This window comes from Oryctolagus cuniculus, chromosome 2 (genome assembly GCF_051225735.1).
Source record: "Oryctolagus cuniculus isolate XC-2025 breed Fujian yellow rabbit chromosome 2, ASM5122573v1, whole genome shotgun sequence".
NCBI lineage: Eukaryota > Metazoa > Chordata > Mammalia > Lagomorpha > Leporidae > Oryctolagus > Oryctolagus cuniculus.
The window spans coordinates 83,603,840-83,630,709 of NC_142868.1; the positions used below are offsets into that span (position 1 = coordinate 83,603,840).

Consider the following 26,870-nt stretch of genomic DNA (forward strand, 5'->3'; position numbering starts at 1 on the left):
GATTGCCACAGCTTCGGCTGTTGCAGCCATCTGGGGAGCGAACCAGTGGATGGAAGACCTCTCTCTCTCTCTGTCTCTTCCTCTCTATAACTTTGCCTTTCAAATAAATAAATCAAATCTTTAAAAATAACTGAGTGCCTTTTCAAACTGATATTGGATAGTTCTATCTGCAGTTATCAGCTTTTCCAGAATGTTGTCTTCATCTTCTCCCTGTCATATACATACATATTTATTTCATTGTTTAGCTCTTTGTTTCCATGGCATTTTCCTATCCTTCCATCCCTAACTCCTTCATTGTCCTGATTCAGCATAGCTTATGGTATTAGTAATATCTACTCTTTATTCTTATTTTGTAAATTTAGTATCAAATTAGAAAACAAATATATAAAGGCTTTTTGAGGTATGATGAGCTATCCAAGTGAGAGAGCTCTAGAAATCTACATGGATGCCAGGCAGCCTATGATGGGGTTACAGTCCCATAAACCCATTATAAGCTGGAAAATGCCATAAGTAGAAATGCATTGAATCCATCTAACCTACCAAGCATCCCAGCTCAGCAAACAATGCACTGTAGTGCATTGGCTGTTTTCCCTCATGCTGTTGTTGTTGATTAGGAGCTGCACCCACTGCCACTGCCAAATTTCAGAAGAGGGTATCAGATATTGCTAGTCTGACATTCAAAGTGTGAAGTACACTTGCTAGCAAACGGGTATCCTTTACACCATTGAAAAGTTGAAGAATTCTAATCATTGTAAGTTGGGGACTGTCTGTATTTCAGTCAGAAGGTTAAGGCCACTCTTACCTTCAAGAGAATGACCAGTGATGCTGGTGAGCAGAAGAGACACATTTTTCTGTTTTATTCAGTCTTTGAAAAACTATGTTCTTTGCTTTGTTCCCTGTAAATAAAAAGGAAAGAATGAGAATGTGGACAAGGCTTTCATTTGCATACAGAATAGCAAAAATTTAAGCAACTATTACAATCATGTATTTTTACTTCAGCCGACATTTTTTCTTGCAGTTGAATTTGGTGAATTTTACTGTATAAAAATTATACCTCAATAAAATTGAGTTTAGGGGCCGGCGCCATGGCTCACTTGGTTAATCCTCTGCCTGCAGCGCCGGCATCCCATATGAGCACCGGATTCTAGTCCCATTTGCTCCTCTTCCAGTCCAGCTCTCTGCTGTGGCCTGGGAAAGCAGTGGAGGATGGCTCAAGTCCTTGGGCCCACACTCACATGGGGGACCAGGAAGAAGCACTCACATGGGGGACCAGGAAGAAGCACCTGGCTCCTGGCTTCGGATTGGCATAGTTCCAGCCATAGCGGCCATTTGGGGAGTGAACCAACAGAAGGAAGACCTTTCTCTCTCTCTCTCACTGTCTAACTCTATCTGTCAAAGAAAAAAAAAAAAAGTTGCATTTAGAAAGTGTTAAAGGTTAATACATACCAAAAGGTAACCATTTTACAAATCCTTAAGGTGTATGTATCAAACATAAATGGTACTAATATCACAAAAAAATGAGATAATTAGATACTTTATGCCTTCTGATGAAAGAATGTACAACTAACTAGAGAGAGAGACTTGCATCTGATGAAGCATCTAGATCCAGCAACTAATTTCCAAGTAATACAGCAATGAGAAGATACATTGAATTAAGCCAGACTGTAAGAATCTTTCTAGAAGAAATAGTCTTCATCGGGTAAGGAAAACATAAAGCAAGATGAAGGGAAACCTACAAGTCAAAAGAGACTTAAGCACGTGGCATATTGAAAAGAGATTATTAACTCCTCATCTTCTTGGTCATCATGGTTTTGCCTGAATAACTTTACTGTGTCCTTCTATCTTGGGAGTGGTTACCTGCTCCACATATTGACACTGGCCTCAAGCACACCTATTTATCTCTGCTAACATCTTACATCAGTATGGTATATTTTTAATTGATTCGTTAACCCACTTTATACATTATAATTAACGGAAGTCCATAACTAACTCAGATTTCCTTAGTTTTTACCTGCTATCCTTTTTCTGTTCCAAGATTCCAGCCAGGAACTGAACAGCTAAGTTAATGGATGGCAGATGGTAGAAACCAAGTTCATTACTGCTGGGTAAAGCAGCAGAAGATGGCCCAAGTGCTTGGGCTCCTGCACCTGCATGGAAGACATGGAAGAATTTGAGGAGTGGAAGATTCTCTCTCTCTCTCTCTCTCTCTGCCTCTGCCTCTGCCTCTGCCTCTCTCTAACTCTGCCTTTCAAATAAATAAAATACATCTTTTACCTCTCTGTAACTCTGCCTTTTTTAAAGATTTACTAAAGAATATTTTAAGATTTTTTTTAAGAAGAAGCTAGGAGCTTCTTCCTGGTCTCCCACATGGGTGCAGGGACCCAAGGACCTGGGTTGTCTTCCTCTGCTTTCCCAGGTGCATTAGCAGGGAGCTGGATCAGAGCAGGGGGAACTTGAACTGGTGCCCATATGGAATGCTGGCATTGCAAATGGTGACTTAGTCCATTAAACCACAATGCAGGCCCCACAAGATACATTTTTAATCTAAGATCACCCTATTACACTATGCCACTTCATGTGCACTATTGTTGCCCCATTCTCCCCTCCTGTCTCTTGTGACACTGATGTCATTCGTTTCACCTATTTGCCATGATTACTCAATATATTGCTCCCATTATCAATTTAAAGTCCAATATTAGTTCAAGTTCAAATAAGAAAATTAAATACTTTGTTTTACCTTAATCCCCTCTTTCTGTTGATGGACCCATCTTTATGACACATATAATTTTCTTTTTGCCCAAAGAACTTCTTTTAGCATTTCTTACAGGATATGTCTGCTGGTGATGAATTGCTTCAAATTTTGATTACCTGTCAGTTTTGAAGTATAATTTGCTGCAAGAGAATTCTGGGTCAATGTTTTTTTTTCTTTCAGCACTTTAAATATTTTGGTCTTGCTTGCATAGTTCTTAGTAAGCCTACTATAATTCTTATCTTTATTCTGCTATAGGTAATTCCCTACCCCACACCTCCAGTTTCATTCAAATTTTTCTTTGTCTTTGGTTTTCTGCAGTTTGAATATGATATGCTCAGGTGTGGTCTCGGAAGGAGGGGCTTTTGTATAAGGGTGAAATAGATGGAGCTTAGCCTCTCTGTCTATTTGATTCTCTTTCTTTCATTCTCTCCTACAGGTTTTGATCCCAAGGATACTTAATAATCATGCTGTATGCTAATTTTATTCTCAGAATATGATTTCCAGGGAACCCGGTCTGCATCATGTCCTGAGAAATACACAAGACCTTGGATTTCAAGGTTGATGCTATGATGGATGAGATTTTGGGGGAGGACTTGTGACAGGGGATTGTATTTCAGCATGCCTCTGGGGTTATAAATAATCCTGACCATGAATGTAGGCTATGGTGGATTGTCAAGATGGCCCCAGTTCTTCACCGATCCTGGTCTTCATGCCCTTTGGCAGGTTACATTGCAGTGGTCTTCCATTTTGGTACTCCACTTGATCATGTGACTTGCTTTATCCTAAGAGGAAACAGAAGTGACAGTGTGCTGATATGAGTTAAAGCCTCAGAATGTCTTGCATATTTCCTTTTGTGTCTGTACTTTAGACTTCTAGGAACTGAGAAACATGTGGAGCACACCTAAGTGAAACCAGCAAAAATTAGATGGAAGCCAGCGGATGGAGACAACTGAGCAAGATCTGTCAAAATCAGCAGATGCACCAGCTGACCCCTCCAGACCCATGTATTTTTTATTTTATCCACTGTAGTGGGTTTAATGGTTGGTTGTTACGCAGCATCATTATAGCAATAGACAACTGATAGAAAAGGAGACAAAACTATGATGTATGTATATGCACTCATGGATCATAAAGGTATTCAGGTGAGTTCTTAAAAATAGAATACTGACAAAATCTGAGGAAAAGAGGGTTGTGTTTGGAAGAGGACGTATGGGGAGCTGCTCAAGTGGCTGAAAAATTTCTATTTCTTGATCTGATTGTTACTTCTAATTCATTAAGCCACATATTTTGTATTATAAGTTGCACATAATAGTTTTATATGTTTATATGATACTAAGTGACATTACACTTTATGAATATAATGGGAAATAATGAAATCAAGATAATATATATCCATCACCTCAAATACCACTTTTCATAGTGATCAGATTTGAAATGTACTCTTAATTTTGAAATGTACTATATGATGTTTGCTATACTTGTCTAAATGAAGTTTTGTACCTTTGAATTAAAAAAAAAATTCTGTTTATTTGAGATGGGGAGGAGAGACAGAGAGAGATTGATTGATTTTCTATTTACTGTTTTCCCTGTCCAAAGGCCTGCAGTGGCCAGAGCTGAGCCAAGCTTAAGCCAAGAGCTAGGAACCCCATCTAGGTCTCTCACATGGGTGGCAAGGACCCAAATACTGTGATATCACCTGCTGCCTCCCAAGGTATACATTGGTAGGAAGCTGGAATCCGGAGTGGAGCTGGGACTTGAATCCAAGCACTCTGATATGGGATGCCAATACCCCAAACAACATCTTAACCCTAAGCTAAATGCCTAACCCTGCTTTGTGCCTTGTGATCTTTCCATTCTCTCGACTCTAATTTCTGTACCCACCATTTTACTCTGTTTCTATGAGTTTTTTTTTTTTAGAGTTTCCATGGTAAGTGAGAAAATATGGTATTTGTCTTTCAGTGATTTGTGTATTTTGCTTTGCATGTTGTACAAGTCTATCCATTGTTGCAAATGCCAATTTTTTCTTTTTTTTAAGGCTTACTAGTATTCCATTTGGGCATATATACACTGCATTTTTAAAATCCATTTGTTTGATAGAAACTTGCTGATTCCATAACTGGGTTATTATGAATAGTACTGCAACAGAATATGAGAGTGTATACATTTCTTTGACAAACTAATTTAAAATATTTTGAGTAACTACCCAGAAGTGGAATTTCTCATCATGAGATAATTCTATTTTTAGCTTATTGAGCAACTTTCATACCATTCTTGGTAATAATTTGCATTGCCACCAACAGTGTACACGGTTCCCCTTATCTCCACATTCTCTTCAATGCTTATCATTTGTCTTTAAAATAAAACTTACTACTGATAATAGTCATTCTAAAGGGTAACAGGTAGTATCTCATTGTAGTTTTAATTTGCATTTCTCTAAACATTAGTAATGTTGAACATTTTTTCATACTCAGGTTCAATATCCACTCTTCAAATTTAATAGGACCAGGACTATTTCAAATTTTAGAGATTTCAGATTTTGGAATGTTTACCAAGACTTTACTAGTTGATCATTCCTAACCTGAAAATTCAAAGTCTAAAATGCTCCAAAATAAAAAACATTCTGAGCATTGTTGGTGTCAATGTTCAGAATATTTTGAATTCTGCAACATTTTGCATTTTGAATATCTGAATTAGGGATATTCAACCTGTATTTTTTGTCCATTTATGTGTCATCCTTTGGGAATGAATATTTCTGTTTCCTTCTCTGCTTTTTTTTTAAGATTTATTTATTTAGCTTGAGCATGTCCCGAATTGCACATCTCTTCCCTCTCTTATTCCCACTCTTATATTTAACAGCGATCACTTTTCAGTTAAGTTTCAGCACTTAAGAATAATTGTGTATTGATTACAGTATTCAACCAAAAGTATTAAGTAGAATAAACAAAAAAAATACTAAGAGGGATAACATATTAAGTTGTTCATCAACAGTCAGGGCGAGGGCTGATCAAGTCACCATTTTTCATAGTGTTCATTTCACTTTAACAGGTTTCCTTTTTGGTGCTCAGTTAGTTGTCACCGATCAGGGAGAACATGTGATATTTGTCCCTTTGGGATTGGCTTATTTCACTCAGCATAACTTAACCTCAAACGGTAGAGTTAGAAACATACCAGGGGATTCCAATTCAATCCCATCAAGGTGGCATGTACCAATGCCATCTCACTAGTCCCAGTGATCAATTTCTGTTCACAATTGATCATAATGATAGGACTAAGAACCAAAGGGATCACATAAACAAGAATAGTGTCTGCTAATACTAGCTGATAGAATGAAAAAGGGAGAGAACGATCCAACATGGGAAGTGAGATACACAGCAGACCCATAGAATGGCAGATGTCCTAAACAGCACTCTGGCCTCAGAATCAGCCCTTAAGGCATGCAGATCTGGCTGAAAAGCCCATGAGAGTATTTCAGGCATGGAAAGCCAAGACACTCTGGGGAAAAAAAAAAAAAACCCAAAAGCTAAATGAAAGATCTCCACGAGTGAGATCCCAGTGGAAAGAACAGGTCATCAAAGAAGGAGGTACCTTTCTCTGAAGGGAGGAGAGAACTTCCACTTTGACCATGGCCTTGTCTGAATATGATCAGAGTCGGTGAACTCAGTGGGCTTCCATAGCCTTGGCAGCTCATGACAAGAGCCTGGGGTGATTACTGAGGCCATAAACAAGAGTGTCAATTTGTTAAGTTAACAACAGGAGTCACTCATGTAGGATCTCTGTCCTTAGTGTGTTGTACATTGAGATTTAATGCTATAACTAGTACTCAAACAGTATTTTTCACTTTGTTTCTGTGTGGGAGCAAACTGTTGAAATCTTTACTTAATGTATGCTAAACTGATCTTCTGTATATAAAGAGAATCGAAAATGAATCTTGATGTGAATGGAAGGGGAGAGGGAGTGGGAAAGGGGAGGGTTGCGGGTGGGAGGGACGTTATGGGGGGGAAGCCATTGTAGTCCATAAGCTGTACTTTGGAAATTTATATTCATTAAATAAAAGTTAAAAAAAAACTTTTAAAGAAAAAAAAAGATTTATTTATTTATTTGACAGCTATAGTTACAGACAGTGAGAGGGAGAGACAGAGAGACAGGTCTTCCATCCATTGGTTCACTCCCCAAATGGCTGCAACAGCCGGAGCTGTGCCGATTTGAAGCCAGGAGCCAGGTGCTTCATCCAGGTCTCCCATGTGGGTGCAGGGGCCCAAGGACTTGGGCCATCTTCTGCTGCTATCCCAGGCACATTAGCAGGGAGCTGAATTGGAAGAGGAGCAGCCGGGATACAAACCGGCGCCCATATGGGATGCCGGTGCTGCAGGCGGGGGATTAACCTACTGTACCATGGCGCCAGCCCCTCCTTAACTGTTTTTAAATTGGATTTTATTTCATTGTAGAATGATCTGTGTTCCTTTTATTTTTGTATATTAACCCATCATCCGAGGTATGGCTTGCTTGCAAGTATTTTTTCCAATCAATCAGTTGTGTTTTTATTCTTAATTGTTTTCTTTGTTGTGCAAAAGGTTTTTTTTCTGATATAATCCCAGTTTTCTATTTTTGCCTTTGTTGCCTTTGTTTTTGAAGTCAAATCTATAAAAACCATGGCCAAAACCAATGCCATATTGCCCCCCCCACTATGTGTTTTCTTCTAGTGTTTTATATTTTCAGGTTTTATGCTTGAGTCTTCCACACATTTTGAGTCACTTTTTGTTTATAGTATGAGAAGAGGTTTCAATTTCACTCATCTACACAGGGATTTCTACTTTTCCCAACACCACTATCAAAGAGACTTTGCCTCACTGGTGCCTTTGTAATAAATCAACTGGAAATACATGTGTTGATTCATTTCTGAGATCTGTAGTCTGTTGCATTGATTGATGTATCTACTCTTATGACAGCATCATGCTGTTTTATTTACTATCACTTTGTAGTATAAAGTCAGGATGTGAGGTACATCTCCTCTCTCTCTCTCTCCCCTCATATTTATATATGTATAAAGCTTCTGATGGCCTTGACTATTCCAGACTTTTATGTTTCCACACAAATTTCTGGGGTTTCTTTATATTTCTATATAAACAGATACTTAACAATATTAATTCTTCCAATGTATGAACATGGATTATCTTTATTTATATCTTCTTCAATTTCTTGTATTAACATTTCAGTATACAGAACTTTCACTTCCTTGGTTAAATTTATTCCTAAGTATAGGGATAAATAAATCTTTTTGTAGCTAATATTAAATGCCATTGTTTCTTTGATTTATTTTTGAGAAAGTTCACTTTAAGAAGCTACACACTTACAAATGGTTAATAATTCATAAATGGGTAATTAATTGTGGAGAGACAGAACCACACACACATACACACAGAGAGAGAGAGAGAGAGAGAGAGAGAGAATGTGTATTTCCATGTACTATTTCACTCTTCAAATGGCTGCAATGGCTGGGGCTGGGCCAAGTCAAAGCTGAAAGCTGGAATTCAATCCAGGTCTCCTATGTGGATGACAGGACAAACTGCTTGAACCATCACTATTGCTCCCCAGGGCCTCTGTTAGCAAGAAACTGAAATCAGGAGTCAGAGACTGATATGAAACCCAGGAAGCTGGATATGGAATTCAGGTATTCTAACTAAGCTAAAACTGCTAGACCAAGTGGCTTCCCTTATAAAGTTTTTCAATGTGGACCTTCTATACTATTTTCATTTTACAATGAAAAACGTTAAGGTGATTTTTAAAATTACGTAATTCAGGGGCTGGTGCTATGGCGTAGCAGGTAAGGCTGCGAATTGCAGTGCTAGCGTTCCACATGGGCGCAGGTTCAAGTCCTGGCTGCTCCACTTCCAATCCAGCTCTCTGCTATGGCCTGGGAAAGCCGTAGAAGGTGGCCCAAGTTCTTGGGCCCCTGTACCCACGTGGGAGACCCAGCGTAAGCTCCAGGCTCCTGGCTTTGGATTGGCGCATCTCTAGCCATTGTGGCCATCTGGGGAGTGAGCCAGCAGATTGAAGGCCTTTCTCTCTCTCTCTCTCTCTCTCTGCCTTTCTGTAACTGCCTTTCAAATAAATAAATGAAGCTCTTTAAAAAAATTACGTAATTCAAAACCTTAACTTTATGACAAGAGAAGTAGATAGCTTAGAGACATGAAGAGGAATGCATAGCTATTTAGCAAAAGAGCTAGGACTAGCCACTAGACAGCAGCACCCAATAAATGAGAAAAGTGGGAAGTGATATTTTCAAAAACAAGAACACAGAAATAGTGAGCTATGGAGAGTTGCACACAAAAGGTACTAAGGTGTTCAATCGGGAAGATATGGTATCACTTCCCTTGGACTTAAAAAAAATACTTCTGAAATAGTCAAAAGATATCCCATTAAGTGACGAGTTTTTATTAGAAAATGCTGTTTGGGCATAGTAATTCTGTAATGTCTCCAATGTAAGTGCTTCCTCTATGTACTGACCAGGTGAGTTGCTAAGGCCCACTTTTGCAGTCTATTGATAAATTTGCACTTTATTGTCCCTCCTCTTTCTTTCAGCCTCTCATGATGTCTTCAGTGACCTTTTATTTGTAAACACTTGGCTCGCACCAGAAAAGTCCTTATGGTAAGCAGTAGGTTCTACGAGAACCTGCGTACTGTATTTTCTAAGCACAGTGTACACTTTGCAGTTACTATTACCAGTGGTGTTCGCAAGTCTGTCTAGTGAACCTCTTAAATGCGTCTTACTGATAATATGAGAAGTTACTTCACAGAATCAGAAAGCCTGCATTCTTTAAAATTCCTCTCTGGGACAAATATTGTATGTGAATGATCCCTGCCCTTCATTTCCCTTCCAGATACTTTATACTTTGTTAGTATGGGCTTGAATGTTGATCAAGCAGTGGTGTCCAGTGAAACTGTTAGTCTTCTTAGGGACGGCCTCACATACTAAGTCAGATGGTTCTGCTGCTATTTTCACAAGTTACTCTTGCCTGAGCTTAACCAGAAACACATACGGACTCTTAAACCCTGCCAGCCCATTCCAAATACCCTTCCTTGAAATCAGGAAAACTACTATCTCCTGAAAAAGGTGAAATGACTTGCCAAAACTTTCTAGGGGTCCAATTAGACCTGGAAAGAAGCTTTTTCATGGTATTGTCAGTCCTCTCAGCTGGCTGTCATTTCCCTTGAGAGACAAGGTTAGTTGGAACTTGATGATTTTCATTTAACATGGGGTCCTACTAAAAACAGCTCAGCCTCCAAAACTTCCCTTAGGGGAGGCTTAGGAGAGGGAATGGCTGGGCAAAACACCAAGGAAATGGCTGAGGTCCTTGTTTTGCATTTGCACAGCAAGATAAGAATTTTCCTTAGATTTGCAGAGATGGGGAGTAGTGAAAGATCTCTGCCAAATCCTCTCGACTGCCCCACTCATTAAGATAATTAGCCACCCTTGCAACCCATTTTAGAACATGCTGGCATCCTTTTTTAACATCTCAGAGTGATCGTACAGACTATATGTAGAGATTTTTTAAAAATTCTGTTTTTAGCCAGTTTGCATCAAGTACTTTAAAGACAGAACATCAGAGATAATGTTAGGTATATTTACCTTATTATCTCCACAGTTATATGTTTTGCAACACTGTTTTATGTACCTCATCCTGGTAGTGCAGAATGAGAATACGGCTCTTAAGTAGGCAGTTTTAGGGAAGAAAAATATCGAGATTCTGCTCCTTGGGGAGAAGCTGATAATAACACCAAGGTATTGAAGAATCCCAAACAACTTCCATGTACACCTGTTTTAAATTAACATCTCTCTCCAATCTGTGGATAAGATAGAAATTCAATGTGTATTCTCTGTGAAGCACATAAAAGAACAACTCTTCAATTTAAAGGATCTAATAGCTTTAGAGCCCCTTGAGACCCTAGATTAATGGAGGTTACTCAGAGAATTGCAGAACATAGGAAATCCAGCTCGTGAATGTGCAACACTTGGATCCAAAAGCTAAAATGCTATCTCAGGAGGAAAGCACACAAAGAGAAATATTCACAGATGTAATAAAATACTGATGATGTAAGTTTTTCCTGTTGTGTTTTTGGCTTCACAGATACGGTGATGGTTTATATTTCAGTATATCAACTATTTCGACTTCAAGTGTAGAATTTGGAGGAACCTATGTTAATTATCACTGTTTAATATTTTCCATATTCCCACGTGACCCTGCTACCTATAATCATCAAAATACTAGCTGGCTTCTGCCTGTGGAAGGTCATCCCTGAAAGTAGTTATTTTCCGTTTTAGCATTTAAATGACACATTTTATGCAAAAACTTGGGATTAAAACACTAACAAAGCAATCACTGTGATTTTATAAGGCAAACCAGTTCACATCCTCTTAGAGGATCAGAATTCCTTGTGCAGCCTCAACATAGAGGAAGAGGGATCTGAGGAGCAAGAGAGAGGATGAGGTGCCCAGCATCACCCAGCAGGAAGAGGAGGGGCTTCAGAAGGGCCTAGTGATCCTCGGAGAAAGTTGAATTCTCTCTGGGCCTCCCTCCCATCAAACCCATTTCTTGTAACTTCACTGATGGGCCTGGGAGTACCTTAGATGAAAGTGTGCTTGTTGCAAATATCCTTTAATTTTCATCAACGTTTCTGAGCAAACACAAGATTTTGGAAACAAAATGGTGGGTGATTGTTTTGAGCTACTTAAATAATTTTTAGGAAGTATTAATTTGCATACAAATACTGAGTTGAGTGTTCACTCAATTTGATCCATGTCTGAAAGCTAAACTTCTTTACTTTTAATCATGGCAGATCCCCAACACCTCTTATGTGCTATTGCTTTGTAACTGAACATCCTGGAAGTTGGTGGCAGGGGGAGGTGGCTGCTTGTTTTTGAATAGTACATATTTTCAAATTGTATACACTAACAAAAGTTTACAGAACTCAGAATTTCATATAGCATTTCTATAGTGCCTAGTAGGGACCTTTAAAGGCAATTTTCATGTATAATCATCTTTGGGGCAAAAAAGAGGAAGGGGGGATAGGGAGAGGGAGAGAGAGAGAAAGAGAAACAAATTTAAACTTAAAGAAATGAAAGACATGTTCTCAGAATGAAGAGTAATTTCCTAAATTGGTGAAATTCAGCATGATGACAACCCCTGTTTTCTTCTTCTTTTTTTTTTTCTCACATTTTGCAAATGAACACTGTCTTTGTCATGAGCTGGTGTTGGCCTGAGGACCAGAGTCTGGGGCTGTTGTCTATGACTCGGACTTCAGGTGGCACAGCAGGGCTTTCTCACAGTAGCTTTGGTGACCCGTGGTGAGAGTCATAGGTGATTTCTTAAAGATAAGCAAGCTGCAAAGACCCGGAAACAGCCTTTCTAGTCAGCGAACATCAGAACAACAGAGGGAATGAATGCGTTTTTGAGGAGAAAAGTAAAGTACTAGGGTTCTGTGAAAGCAGCATCGGAGGTGAGCAAATTTTAAGCTGAAATGAGACTTTTAAAAGGAAAACAAATCAATTCAATTGCTTAATTAGAAGCAACACTTATCACTTCCAAGAAAAGGGACTAAGTTTTAAAAATAAATGATTCAACTTGTGATAAGCCCCCAAAGCTTTATACTAATTATGATCTATTTCTAAAGCTTGTGTTTGCAAGCACCGTTCACCTTGATGGTTTGCTCCGTATGCGCTGTTTGGATCATGGGAGCTCTACAATATGCCCATTTTAGCTTCTTGAAACAAGATGTCGTTGTCAGGTGCAGGAACACCGATATGAAAGCAGAATTTGTGTGCTTTCTTGGTACCCACAGATCATAATTGGGGGCCATGAGAAATGTGCAGCTGCTCTCTCTTTGTACCAGGAGCAAATGTTTTTCTGTGTTACAAGTCTGTGTGCTTATACCTTCTTAGCTTGCTTCTTTCAGAATAATTTCCCCAGAGTCAAATCTCAGCCAAACGCAGCCTTGCAGACTGAGGCGGGCATAAACGCTAGCTCGAAGCTTTTTCTGGAGTTGTAAAAGGTTGACGGGTACTTTATTGGTTGGCTCAAGTATGAAATTATGAAGGTTTTCATATCAGAACAGCTGCACCAAACTTCCCATCCAAAGCACCTCCCAATTTATTCAAAATCAGGGGGATAACTGGAAAAGCAGCTTCATAAGGTTCTAGTTTTCTATAAGAAAATGAAGGTGTCTAAATGCAAATCATATTATTAATTGTTGACTATTCTTTTTTATTTTCTTATAGGAGCAGATGTGCATTTTTTCACGCCCTGTCTGGCTGTTTATGTTTGGTATCTCCATCTTTTTAAAACTGCAGTTTTAAAAGGTTCTTTTACCCCAGTAAGAACAAACTCTTCTTTTACTTACTGTATTAGACGTGACATGGGAACCCTCACTGTATGCGCAGTTGGGTGAATCCACAGCAAGACAAAATGGATTTTCATGGGTAGAATTTGCATAGTTGAAAATATCACATTTTTTCCTCCAAGATAAACATTACTATGATTGTTGCTCTACTGTTATGAAAAACAGTATCAGAAAAACAAAATGAAAAATCCATTCTGTCTCTTTACGAAATGGCAGAAACATCTGTCAGATTCCTTAAGAACTGTAGATGGCTTTTACAAGTTTTTTTTTTTTAATTTTTTAATCCAAGATGTAATTGCATTAAGTAATTTGATTTCTGGAAAAGTTGAATAATGAAAAAACACCTGCTGATTTTCTCTAGTAGAGTAGAAAAATATTTCCATTGTACACAAATTGCAGAAACTGAAAAGGAAAATAGTTACATAGAAAGATCATTGTGGCTAAGTAAATTTATGAATTTTCAAATTTCAAGCTTGTCATTATGTTTATATCAAAACATGCTACCCATTAGTTACAGGTAGATGACTATTCTGTCACATTTTTAATGTAACTTGATGATAAATGCTACCCTTCCCCTCTTGATCTGGGCATTCCATATCCATATGGGAGCCATGAACTCCAGTTGACTCTGCATTACCTGTGGAACTGGGTGAGGGCTAGCAGAGATAAATGCAATCCACAGATAATCTCAGGACATTTAAGCTTTCATCTCCCCTGTCTCCCCTGTCTCCCCTGCCTCCAAATTATTTCAGAGTCACTGAGATGCAGCAAAGTACTGAGTGTGGTTTTTTTTTTTTCCATTTCCTATTTTGAGTGATCACCTTAGCAGAAGTCTAGGAAAAATGGAATGGTCAGTGTGTAGGTACAAGGAAGCCGGCATTGAAGTTAGCTCATCATCTTCAATATACATCACTGTACTGGCCATGTTCTTTTTCTTGCAACCATTTTTTTTTTTTTTTGTCCCAACAAGTCTTAACCTACTTTCTGGTAAAACTGGCTTTGACCCCTTCTCCACGCCTAATAAGTGCTCAGAACCTGTCAAAATAAAGGGTCTGGCTGCTGCAGAAGCCAGTTTGCACAGAATAAGAGGGTTGGCACCTCTTGTCAATGGTTGATTAACCAAGTGTGGGGACAGCTGTCTTGTCCATCTAAAGTTCTAACCATTTTTGGACCCAAGAGGTTTTTTTTCACCCCATTCTGGGGTACAGCTGAGGGTGGCAGAAGCTTTCTTGTATCACTGTATCAGCCAAACAGAATGAAAACATGACCAAACACTGAAAATCTGCCATCCAGCCACACAATTGTTGTCAATAGACAGACCCTCATCTTTCTTCGGTGTTTTCTTGTGGCAAAATGATATTTGTTAATCTCTATGCAATGACCAGTTCTAATGACGAAAAGCACTCTATATGGGGGTAGCAGTAGCTGGTTGTTAAAAATGGACTCTGTTCAAAAATAATTCTCTTATACCACCTGATAAAAACCAATCTATTCATTGTTTTTTAAGAGTATCCTATATATAAGTATTATTTTTATTTCTTTTGAAAAGCAAGTGGCAGATTCAAATTAAGAATTCCTGTTTGCTTTTGTAAATAATTTATAAATTTTGTAAATTCTTTCTACATTCACCAAAAAGAATCATTCTAATCCCTCTGATAGAAACTTGGGCATCCCAGATATAAACCTTCAGTATATCAACACCAGGAGGTGCTGTAAGATAACATTATGGACACTTCTCCCCCAGGTTTACAGATTCTAGTTACTAAATTTCCTGACCAAACTGTTCGCTCTGAGAAGCCCTAGGTGTTCAGATGCTAGGGTCTGCAGGGTAGCAGACCAGTTTCCGAATCCAAAGGACTCTTTCAAGGTGGGTCAACAGCCTTGCCAAGATTTCAGGGACATTAATGAAGATTTGTAGACACTTCCTAATGACTACAAGCAGAGCTATTCAGGGGAAGATAGTAATTAAAGAACGTTGATACTGTTTTTGTGTGTGTGTAACACACTTGACAATGAAATAAGAAAGCCAGGTGAGACTGCACAATGAAATTCTGCTGGTTTGTATTACATTGTATGTGGGCGAGTATTTGCTCTTCCAAAGAGAACTTTATTTGTATTTTTTTTTCTAGTGAATCAATACCATTTTCTCCTGGAGGAAGCATTGTAATAACTATTTTTTTAAAATTAGCTTAATTGATTTTTACACAATTTATACAAGTTAGTTATTAAATTAGTCAATCTGAAATGCCATGCACAAATGTATATATTCCTTCAGTCACCTCCAAACTCATTGCTGTCATCCAAAAATTTTATTCATGACCCCTTTCACCTAGAGCTGTAGATCCACACTCTGGATGCTGCAACCACAAAGCTGTTATCTTTGAGTATAATTTTGTCTTTTCTAGAATTTCATATCAGCCTTTTGTGGCCAACTTTTAAAATTTATCATACTGTTTTTGAACTTTATCCATGAGACATTAGAAGTTTACTCCTCTTTAATACAAGGTGGAATCTATTAGACAGATGTATCATAATTTGGCTGATAATTTGACGCACACTTGAGTTCTTTCTAGTTTTGGGGGTATTATGAATTAAACAGCCATGAAGATCATATGCAAGGCTTTGTATGGACATGCAAGAGTACTTAGAAGAGTTTGTGGAAAATGGAATTAAAAGATAAGCTTAACTGCTCTACCAAATAGCTGCCTATATCAGAGTGTCTGTGATTCAGCCTTGTCTCCGCTTCTGCTCACAGCTTCCTGGTAAGGCATACCCCTGGAGGCAGCAGTGATGGCCCAAGTACCTGCGTCCCTGTCACACATCTTTCAGACTCAGGATGAGTTTCGGGTTCCCAGCTTCAGCCTGATCCAGCCTCAGCTGTTGTGGGCATCTGGGGATTGAACCACCATTGGAAGGTTTCTCTGTTTCTATTTCTGCCTTTCAAATAAAATAAATAAAAAATATTTTTTTAAAAAAAGAGACGAGTTTTTTTTTTTTGTTACCAAAAGAAAAATATGAAATTGGTGTATTGCAAGCTTTTCAAAAAGCTCATGGTAGGGAAAAAAAAAAAAGAAGACCTAAATGAAAGATCTCTGCAAGTGAGATCCCAATGAAAGGAACGGGGCCATCAAAGAAGGAGGTACCTTTCTCTGAAGGGAGGAGAGAACTTCCACTTTGACTATGACCCTGTCAGAATAAGATCGAAGTCGGCAAACTCAAAAGGCTTCCATAGCCTTGGAAACTCATGACTAGAGCCTAGGGAGATTACTGATGCCATAAACAAGAGTGTCAAATTGTTAAGTCAACAACAGGAGTCACTGTGTACTTACTTCTCATGTGGGATCTGTCCTTAATGTGTTGTCCAATGTGAAGTAATGCTATAACTAGTATTCAAACAGTATTTTACACTTTGTGTTTCTTTGTGGATGCAAACTGATGAAATCTTTACTTAATATATACTAAATCGATCTTCTGTATATAAAGAAAATTGAAAATGAATCTTGATGTGAATGGAATGGGAGAGGGAGCGGGAGATAGGAGGGGTGCGAGTGGGAGGGAAATTAATGGGGGGGGGAGCCATTGTAATCCATAAACTGTATTTTGGAAATTTATATTTACTAAATAAAAAAAAGAAAGAAAAAAATAAATTTCGTATATTTATGGAAAAAAAAAAAAAGCTCATGGCAGGGTCAGTGCCATGGCTCACTTGGTTAATCCTCCGCCTGCGGAGCCGGCATCCCATATGGGTGCCAGATTCTCGTCCCAGTTGCTCCTCTTCCACTCCAGCTCACTGCTGTGGCCTGAGTGCTTGGGCCCCTGCACCCGCATGGGAGACCAGGAAGAAGCACCTGGCTCCTGGCTTCAGATTGGTGTAGCTCCAGCCGTGGAGCCATTTGTGGGGTGAACCAATGGAAGGAAGACCTTTCTCTCTGTCTCTCTCTCTCTGTCTAACTATCTGTCAAATTAAAAAAAAAAAAAAAGCTCATGGCAAAGTGTATTATGAAAAAACTATGCATGGATTTCAATTTTTTTTTGCATAAGAATAAACTTCCTTAATTTCAATTTTCCATTAATTCTTTGAGGTAACCTCAGATTATTTTATTTTTTTAATAAACATTTTTAAAAGATTTTATTTATTTATTTGAGAGGTAGAGTTACAGACAGTGCGAGAGAGAGAGAGAAAGGTCTTCCTTCGGTGGGGTTCACTCCCCAAATGGCTGACCAGATCTGTGCTGATCCAAAGCCGGGAGCTAGGAGCTTCTTCCAGATCTCCCACATGGGTGCAGGGGCCCAAGCACTTGGGCCATTTTCTACTGCTTTCCCAAGCCTCAGCAGAGAGCTGGATTGGAACTGGAGCAGACCAGACTAGAACCGGTGCCCTTATGGGATGCCAGTGCTGCAGGTGGAGGATTAACCTACTGCGCCAAAGTGCTGGCCTCAGATGATTTTCGTTTTCTCTTCGTTAAATACCCTGGAACAGAATAGCTAGATCATATAGTGGGTATATATTTAAGTATTGAATAAAATACTTTTATATCTTACAAAGTGATTGAACCATCTTACTAATGTACACTAATAGGATAAGAAAGTTTCAAATCCCTTATACTTCAACAATTGATATGGTCTTTTTTACTTTATTCATTCATAGCAACTTTAATTTGCATTTTCATTATAACTAATGATATACTTAGCATCTTTTCAAGTATTGATTTTCTTTCTTTTTTTTTTAAGATTTATTTATTTATTTGAAAGTCAGATTTACACAGAGAGAGGAGAGGCAGAGAGAGGGAGGTCTTCGATATGATGGTTCACTCCCCAATTGACTGTTAGGAGCCAGGAGCTTCTTCTGGGTCTCCCATGTGGGTGCGGGGGCCCAAGGGCCTGGGCCATCCTCCACTGCTTTCTCAGGCCATAGCAGAGAGCTGGATCAGAAGTGGAGCAGCCAGGACTCGAACCTGCGCCCATATGGGATGCTGGCACTTCAGGCCAGAGCTTTAACCTGCTGTGCCGCAGCACCGACCCCTCAAGTATTGATTTTCCGTAAGTCTTCTTTGGAGAAATTTTCTTTCAAATACTTCACAACCTTGTACCTGGGTTGTACTTTCTAATTAATGAATTGTCTATATTATTTTCTCTAAAATACCCTGTATTATATTAATATAGACTCTCCAAATTTTCTTTGGTTATTGTTAGAATAGTATATCTTTTTCCAATTTTTTACTTTTATTTTTTTAAATGTATTTATTCATTTGAGAGTCAGAGTTACACAGAGAGAGGAGAGGCAGAGAGAGAGAGAGAGGTCTTCCATCTGATGGTTCACTCCCCAGTTGACTGCAATGGTTGGAGCTGCAGCGATCTTAAGCCAGGAGCCAGGAGCTTCTTCTGGGTCTCCCACGCAGGTGCAGGGGCCCAAGGACTTGGGCCATCTTCTACTGCTTTCCCAGCCCATAGCACAGAGCTGGATCAGACGTGGAGCAGTCGGGTCTTTAACCAGCGTCCATATGGGATGCCAGTGCTTCAGGCCAGGGCATTAATCTGCTGAGCCACAGCACAGGCCCCTCCAATCTTTTACTTTAAATGTGTGTGTGTGTTTATTTAAAATGTGTTTCTTGTGGGTGGCAGATAGTTTATGAATTTTTTTTAATTTGATAGCTATTGTAGCCTTTTAAAAGATTATTCACAATAACTGCACATAATTTGGGGTGAGAGGAGAGGAGAGGAGAGGAGAGGAGAGGAGAGGAGAGGAGAGGAGAGGAGAGGAGAGGAGAGAGGAGAGAGATAAGAGAGAAGAGAGAAGACAAGAGGAGAAGAGGAGAAGAGGAGACGAGGAGACGAGAAGAAGAGAGAGAAATATTCCATCCAATGATTTATTTTCCAAATGGCCGCAACAGCTGGGGCTGGATGAGGCAGAAGCCAGGAGCCTGGAACTTCATATGGGTCCTTCATGCATCCCACGGATTTTGGTATTTTTTTTTCATCTTCATTTAAGAATTCTTTCTTGTTTCCTTTTTAATTTCTTCAATGATGCACTGGTTATGCAGAAGCACATTGTTCAATGTCCATGTATTTATAAATTTTCTATTGTTGTTCTTGTTGATTGTTTTATTCCTCTGTGGTTTGAGGAGAAACTTGGTACTATTTTCATTTTTTAAAAATGTACTAAGACTTGATTTGTGGCCTAACATATGGTCTGTCCTAGAAAATGTTCCATCTGCTGATGAGAAGAATGTGTATTCTGTGGCTGTTGAGTGAAATGTTCTGTAATGTCTGTTAGGTCCATTTGCTCTATAGTGTGATTCAACTGTGATATATTTTATTGACTTTCTGTCTGTATGATCTGTCTATAGATGACACTGTGGTGTTGAAGTCCACAACTATTATTGTATTGAAGCCTTCTCTCCCTTTAGGTCTAATAATATTTGCTTTATATATTTTAAAAGTCTTATGTTGGGAATTGTTATATCTTTTTGCTGAATTGATACTTGTCAATGTATAATGTATTTGTATCTTTTTTGCAGCTTTTTTTTTTTTTTGACAGGCAGAGTGGACAGTGAGAGAGAGAGACAGAGAGGAAGGTCTTCCTTTGCCGTTGGTTCACCCTCCAATGGCCGCTGCGGCCGGTGCACCGCGCTGATCCGATGGCAGGAGCCAGGAGCCAGGTGCTTTTCCTGGTCTCCCATGGGGTGCAGGGCCCAAGCACTTGGGCCATCCTCCACTGCACTCCCTGGCCACAGCAGAGGGCTGGCCTGGAAGAGGGGCAACTGGGACAGAATCCGGCGCCCCGACTGGGACTAGAACCCAAACAATGGAATCTTGGTGAGCACAGCTTCTCATTTTTATTAGTAATAAGTTCTCTTTTTATTTAAAATGTTTTTATCTGCTGAGTATAGCTATCCCTGCTCATTTTTGGTTTCCATTTGTGTAGTATATCTTTTTTCAACTCTTCATTTCACATGTGAAATAAATTTGTAGTAGGCAGCTTGTAGTTGGGTCTTTTCTTTTAATCCATTTTGACTGGGGAATTTATTCCATTCACATTCAAGGTCAATACTGATACATAACTAACTCCTGTCATTTTGTTTACAGCTTACTGATTGCTTTATCTATGCCCTACTCCTTTCTCTCTTCTTATTTAGCTTTGTTTTGTTAGCCTTGTAGGTTGGGTTTTCTTTCTCTTTTTCTTTTCTTTTCTTTTTTATATTTGACAGGTAGTTATAGACAGTGAGAGAGAGAGAGACAGAGAGAGAGGTCTTCCTTCCGTTGGTTCACTCCCCAAATGGCCACTACGGCCGGTGCTGCACCGATCCAAAGCCAGGATCTAGGTGCTTCCTCCTGGTCTTCGTGCGGGTGCAGGGGCCCAAGCACTTGGGTCATCTTCTACTGCCTTCCTGGGCCACAGCAGAGAACTGGACTGGAAGAGGAGCAACTGGGACTAGAAACCGATGCCCATATGGGATGCTGGTGCTGCAGGAGGAGAATTAACCAAGTGAGCCACGGTGCCGGCTTCTCTCTTTTTCTTTAGTGTGTCTGCTTTGTTAGTGAATTTTGTACTGTTGTGTGTTTTCATGATGGTGACTGCTAATTTAGAACTCCTTTCAGGATTTCTTGTAGGGTTGGTATGCTGGTGATGAATTCCATGTTTTGATTTCTGGGAAAGACTTTATTTCTCCTTTACTTCTTTGTTTTTTAAAAAATTATTTATTTATTTATAAGAAAGGTAGAGTTACAGAGAGGCAGAAACAGAGAGAGAGAGAGTCTTCCATCCACTGGCTCACTCCCCAAATGGCCTCAACAGCTGGAGCTATGCTGACCTGAAGCCAGGAGCCACGACACTCTTCGAGGTCTCCCATGTGGGTGCCCAGGCCCAAAGACTTGGACCATGTTCCACTGCTTTCTCATGCCATAGCAGACAGCTGGATCAGAAGTGGAGCAGCTGAGACTCAAACCAGTGACCACATTGGATACCAGCTTCACAGGTGGCAGCTTTATCCACTATGCCATAGCACTGGCCCTTCTCTTTTCTGGTTTTCTGGATATAGTATTCTTTTTCCTTTTTTAAAGAATAAACAGTGCATTCTTTTATTTATTTATTTATTTTTTAACTTTTATTTAATAAATATGAATTTCCAAAGTACAGCTTTTGGATTACAGTGGCTCCTCCCCCCTCCATAGCTTCCCTCCCACCTGTAACATCCCTTCTCCTGCTTCCACTCCCATTCCATTCACATCAAGATTCATTTTCAATTATCTTTATGTACAGAAGATCAATTTAGTATATATTAAGTAAAGATTTCAACAGTTTGCACCCACACAGAAACACAAAGTATAAAGTACTGTTTGAGTACTAGTTATAGCATTAATTTAAATTGTACAACGCATTAAAGACAGAGATCCTACATGGGGAGTAAGTGCACAGTGACTCCTGTTGTTGATTAATAATTGACACTCTTGTTTATGGTGTCAGTAATCATCCTAGGCTCTTGACATGGGTTGCCAAGGCTATGGAAGCCTTTTGAGTTTGCCAACTCTGATCTTCTTCAGACAAGGTCATAGTCAAAGTGGAGGTTCTCTCCTCCCTTCAGAGAAAGGTACCTCCTCCTTTGATGGCCCGTTCTTTCCACTGGGATCACACTCACAGAGATCTTTCATTTAGGTTTTCTTTTCTTTTTTTCTTTTTTTCTTTTTTCTTTCTTTTTTTTTTTTTTTTTTTTGCCAGAGTGTCTTGGCTTTCCATGCCTAAAATGCTCTCATGGGCTCTTCAGCCAGATCCAAATGCCTTAAGGACTGATTCTGAGGCAAGAGTGCTGTTTAGGACATCTGTCATTCTATGAGTCTGCTGTGTATCCCGCTTCCCATGTTGGATTGTTCTCTCCTTTTTAATTCTTTCAGTTAGTATTAGCAGACATTAGTCTTGTTTATGTGATCTCTTTGACTCTTAATCCTTTCATTATGATCAACTGTGAACTGAAACTGATCACTTTGACTAGTGAGATGACAATAGTACATGCCACCTTGATGGAATTGAACTGGAATCCCCTGGCACATTTCTAACTCTACCGTTTGGGGCAAGTCCGATTGAGCATGTGCCAAACTGTACATCTCCTCCCTCTCTTATTCCACTCATATTTAACGGGGATCACTTTTCAGTTAAATTTAAAAACCTAAGAATAATTGTGTGAATTAAAGAGTTCAACCACTAGTATTAAGTAGAACAAAAATAAAAATACTAAAAGGGATAAAGTATTAAGTTGTTCATTGACAGTCAGGACAAGGGGTGATCAAGTCAATGTTCCTCATATTGTCTATTTCACTACAACAGGTTTCCTTTTTGGTGCTCGGTTAGTTGTCACTGATAAGGGAGAACATATGATATTTGTCCCTTTGGGACTGGCTTATTTCACTCAGCATGATGTTTTCCAGATTCCTCCATTTTGTTGCAAATGACTGGGTTTCATTGATTTTTACTGTTGTATAGTATTCCATAAAGTACATATTCCATAATTTCTTTATCCAGTCTACTGTTGATGGGCATTTAGGTCGATTCCAGGTCTTAGCTATTGTGAATTGAGCTGACTTCTCATCAGAAACCCTACAGGCTAGGAGGGAATGGTAAAATAGAGCCCAGGTACTAAGAGAGAAAAACTGCCAGCCAAGAATATTATATCCTGCAAAGCTATCATTTGTGGATGAAGATGAAATAAAGACCTTTCACAGCAAACAGAAATTGAAAGAATTTGTCGCCACTAGTCCAGCCCTGAAAAAGATGCTTAAAGATGTGTTACACACAGAAACACATAAACATGGTCATCAATATGAAAGAAGGTAAAGGAAGGAAACCTCACAGCAAAAGATCACAGGAAGTTCAAAGCTTATATTAGAAAATATCTTTGGCAAATGGCAGGGAAAAGTTACTACTTATCAATAGTTACATTGAACATTAATGGCCTCAACTGTCCAGTTAAAAGACACAGATTGGCTGATTGGGTTAAGGAACAAAACCCATCTATTTGCTGCTTACAAGAAACACATCTTTCCAACAAAGATGCATACAGACTGAAAGTGAAAGGCTGGAAAAAGATATACCATGCCAACAGAAATGAAAAAAGAGCGGGCGTAGCCATCTTAATATCAGACAAAATAAACTTTACCACAAAAACTGTTAAGAGAGACAAAGGGGGCACTACATAATGATTAAGGGATCAATTCTACAGAAAGATGTAACTATTATAAATGTATATGCACCTAATTACAGGGCTTAAAGGGAAATTTAGACCCCAATACAATAGTACTGGGGGACTTTAGTACTCCACTCTCAGAAATAGATCAACCACACAGAAGATCAACAAGGAAACAGCAGATTTAATCGACACTATAGCCCAAATAGATCTAACAGATATCTACAGAACTTTTCATCCTACACTTAAAGAATTTACATTCTTCCAAGCAGTACATGGAACCTACTCTAGGATTGACCACATAATAGGTCATAAAGCAAGTCTCAACAAATTCAAAAGAATTAGAATCATACTGTGCTGCTTCTCAGACCACAGTGGAATGAAGCTGGAAATTAGCAACTCAGGAATCCCTGGAGCATATGCAAACACAGGGAGACTGAACAACACTCTCTTGAATGAACAGTGGGTCATAGAATAAATTAAAAGAGAAATCAAAAGCTTTCTGGAAGTAAATGAAGATAACAACACAACATATCAAAACTTATGGGATACAGCAAGAGCAGTGTTAAGAGAAAAGTTTGTAGCAATAGGCGTACATCAAGAGATTGGAAAGGCACCAAACAAAGGAGCTATGAATGCATCTCAAGGATCTAGGAAAACTGCAGCAATCCACACCCAAAACTAGTAGGAGAAGAGAAATAATTAAAATTAGAGAAGAAATCAACAGTATTTAATCTGAAAAAAACATTACAAAAGATCAGCCAAACGAAGAGCTGTTTTTTGAAAAAATAAAATTGACACACCATTGGCCCAACGAAATAAAAAAAGAAAAGATCCAAATCAAAATCAAAGATGAAAAAGGGAATGTAACAACAGACACCACAGAAATAAAAAGAATCATCAGAACTAACTCCAATTCTTCTCAAACTATTCAGAACAATCGAAAAAGAGGGAATCCTCCCAAATTCTTTCTATGAAGCCAGCATGACCTTAATCCCTAAGCCTGAAAAAGATGCAGCACTGAAAGAGAATTACAGACCAATTTCCCTGATGAACATAGACACAAAAATCCTCAATAAAATTCTGGCCAATAGAATGGAACAACACATCAGAAAGATCATCCACCAAGACCAAGTGGGATTTATCCCTGGTATTCAGGGATGGTTCAATGTTCGCGTATCAATCAATGTGATACACCACATTAACAAACTCCAGAAGAAAAACCATATGATTATCTCAATAGATGCAGAAAAAGCATTTGATAAAGTACAACACCCTTTCATGATGAAAACCCTAAGCAAACTGGGTATAGAAGGAACATTTCTCAATAGAATAAAGCAATTTATGAAAACCCCATGGCCAGCATCCTATTGAATGGGGAAAAGTTGGAAGCATTTCCACTGAGATCTGGTACCAGACAGGGATGCCCACTCTCACCACTGCTATTCAATATAGTTCTGGAAGTTTTAGCCAGAGCTATTAGGCAAGAAAAAGAAATTAAAGGGATACAAATTGGGAAGGAAGAAGTCAAACTATCCCTCTTTGCAGATGATATGATTCTTTATTTAGGGGATCCAAAGAACTCTACTAAGAGACTATTGGAACTCTTATAGAAGAGTTTGGCAAAGTAGCAGGCTATAAAATCAATGCACAAAAATCAACAGCCTTTGTATACATAGACAACACTACAGCTGAAAAAGATCTTCTAAGATCAATCCCATTCGCAATAGCTACAAAAACAATCAAATACCTTGGAATAAACTTAACCAAGGATGTTAAAGATCTCTACGATGAAAATTACAAAATTTTAAAGAAAGAAATAGAAAAGGATACCAAAAAATGGAAAAATTTTCCATGCTCATGGATTGGAAGAATCAACATCATCACAATGTCCATTCTCCCAAAAGCAATTTATAGATTCAATGTGATACCAATCAAAATACCAAAGACATTCTTCTCAGATCTGGAAAAAATTATGCAGAAATTCATATGGAGAGACAGGAGACCTTGAATAGCTAAAGCAATGTTGTACAACAAAAACAAAGCTGGAGGCATCACAATACCAGATTTCAGGACATACTACAGGGCAGTTGTTATCAAAACAGCATGGTACTGGTACAGAAACAGATGGATAGACCAATGGAACAGAATAGAAACACCAGAAATCAATCCAAACATCTACAGCCAACTTATATTTGATCAAGGATCCAAAACCAATCCCTGGAGTAAGGACAGTCTATTCAGTAAATGGTGCTGGGAAAATTGGATTCCCACATGCAGAAGGATGAAGAAAGACCCCTACCTTTCACATTACTCAAAAATCCACTCAACACGGATTAAAGACTTAAATCTACAACCCGACACCATCAAATTATTAGAGAACATTGGAGAAACCCTGCAAGATATAGGTACTGGCAAAGACTTCTTGGAAAATACCCCGGAGGCACAGGCAATCAAAGCCAAAATTAACATTTGGGATTGCATCAAGTTGAGAAGTTTCTGTACTGCAAAAGAAACAGTCAGCAAAGTGAAGAGGTTATGGACAGAATGGGAAAAAATATTTGCAAACTATGCAACAGATAAAGGGTTAATAACCAGAATCTACAAAGAGATCAAGAAACTCCACAACATCAAAACAAACAACCCACTTAAGAGATATGCCAAGGACCTCAATAGACATTTTTGAAAAGAGGAAATCCAAATGGCCAACATTCACATGAAAAAAATGTTCAAGATCACTAGCAATCAGGGAAATGCAAATCAAAACCACAATGAGGTTTCACCTCACCCCGGTGAGAATAGCTCACATTCAGAAATCTACCAACAACAGATGCTAGCGAGGATGTGGGGAAAAAGGGACACTAACCCACTGTTGGTAGGAATGCAAACTGGTAAAGCCACTATGGAAGTCAGTCTGGAGATTCCTCAGAAACCTGAATATAACCCTACCATTCAACCCAGCCAACCCACTCCTTGGAATTAGTATTCTGATTTGTAAGATTGTTTTCTTTCTTTTTTTTTTCTTATAAGGCATTGAATATATCATTCAATCCTTGTCTGGTCCATAGGTTTTTTTTTTATGAGAAGTTTTCTATTAGTGTAGTAGGTTTTATTTCATATGTAATTTGATGTTTTTCTGTCTCTTTAGAATTCTCTTGTTCTTAATTTTTGACAATGTGATTATTTTTAAGGTTTATTTGTTTTTCTTGAAAGGCGGAGTTAAAGAGAGAGAAAGAATTTCCATCTGGTGGCTCACTCTCCAAATGGCTACAAAGACTGGGGCTGGGCTAGGCTAAAGCCAGGAACCAGGAGCCAGGAGCCAGGAGCCAGGAATTCCATTTGGGTCTCCCAGGGGAGTTAGCAAGGACCCAAACACTTGGGCCATTTTCCACTGCTCTTTCCCAGGTGCATTAGCAGGGAGCTTTGGGAAAGTGGAGCAGCTAGGACTCAAACTGGCACTCATATTGGATATTACTTCATTAAATTGGTTGTCATTACACTTTTTTCTTTTCTCCATAAGGTATCCCTATAATATAGATATTTGTTCA

The 26,870-nt window shown here is 38.9% G+C and overlaps 2 long non-coding RNA genes across 7 annotated transcripts in view; one reads left to right on the forward strand and one right to left on the reverse strand.

Moving 5' to 3' along the window:
• Positions 1 to 26,870, reverse strand: part of LOC127490277 (uncharacterized) — a 122,977-nt gene that overhangs the window by 51,122 nt on the left and 44,985 nt on the right. For 2 of the 6 annotated variants that reach the window (XR_016230008.1, XR_016230009.1), the window contains exons 2-5: positions 3,400 to 3,534; positions 2,738 to 2,892; positions 2,012 to 2,147; positions 803 to 896 (exon numbers count right to left, since the gene is read on the reverse strand). This is a non-coding gene — a long non-coding RNA (uncharacterized LOC127490277). Of the gene's footprint in view, positions 1 to 802; positions 897 to 1,067; positions 1,390 to 2,011; positions 2,148 to 2,737; positions 2,893 to 3,399; positions 3,535 to 26,870 lie in introns of those variants that run through there. The other 4 variants (XR_016230010.1, XR_016230012.1, XR_016230011.1 and 1 more) reach the window with 3 other exon arrangements.
• On the forward strand, positions 11,189 to 16,062 carry LOC149127868 (uncharacterized). Its single transcript, XR_016229615.1, has 3 exons — positions 11,189 to 11,457; positions 13,026 to 13,120; positions 15,903 to 16,062. It is a non-coding gene; the product is annotated as an uncharacterized LOC149127868 (long non-coding RNA).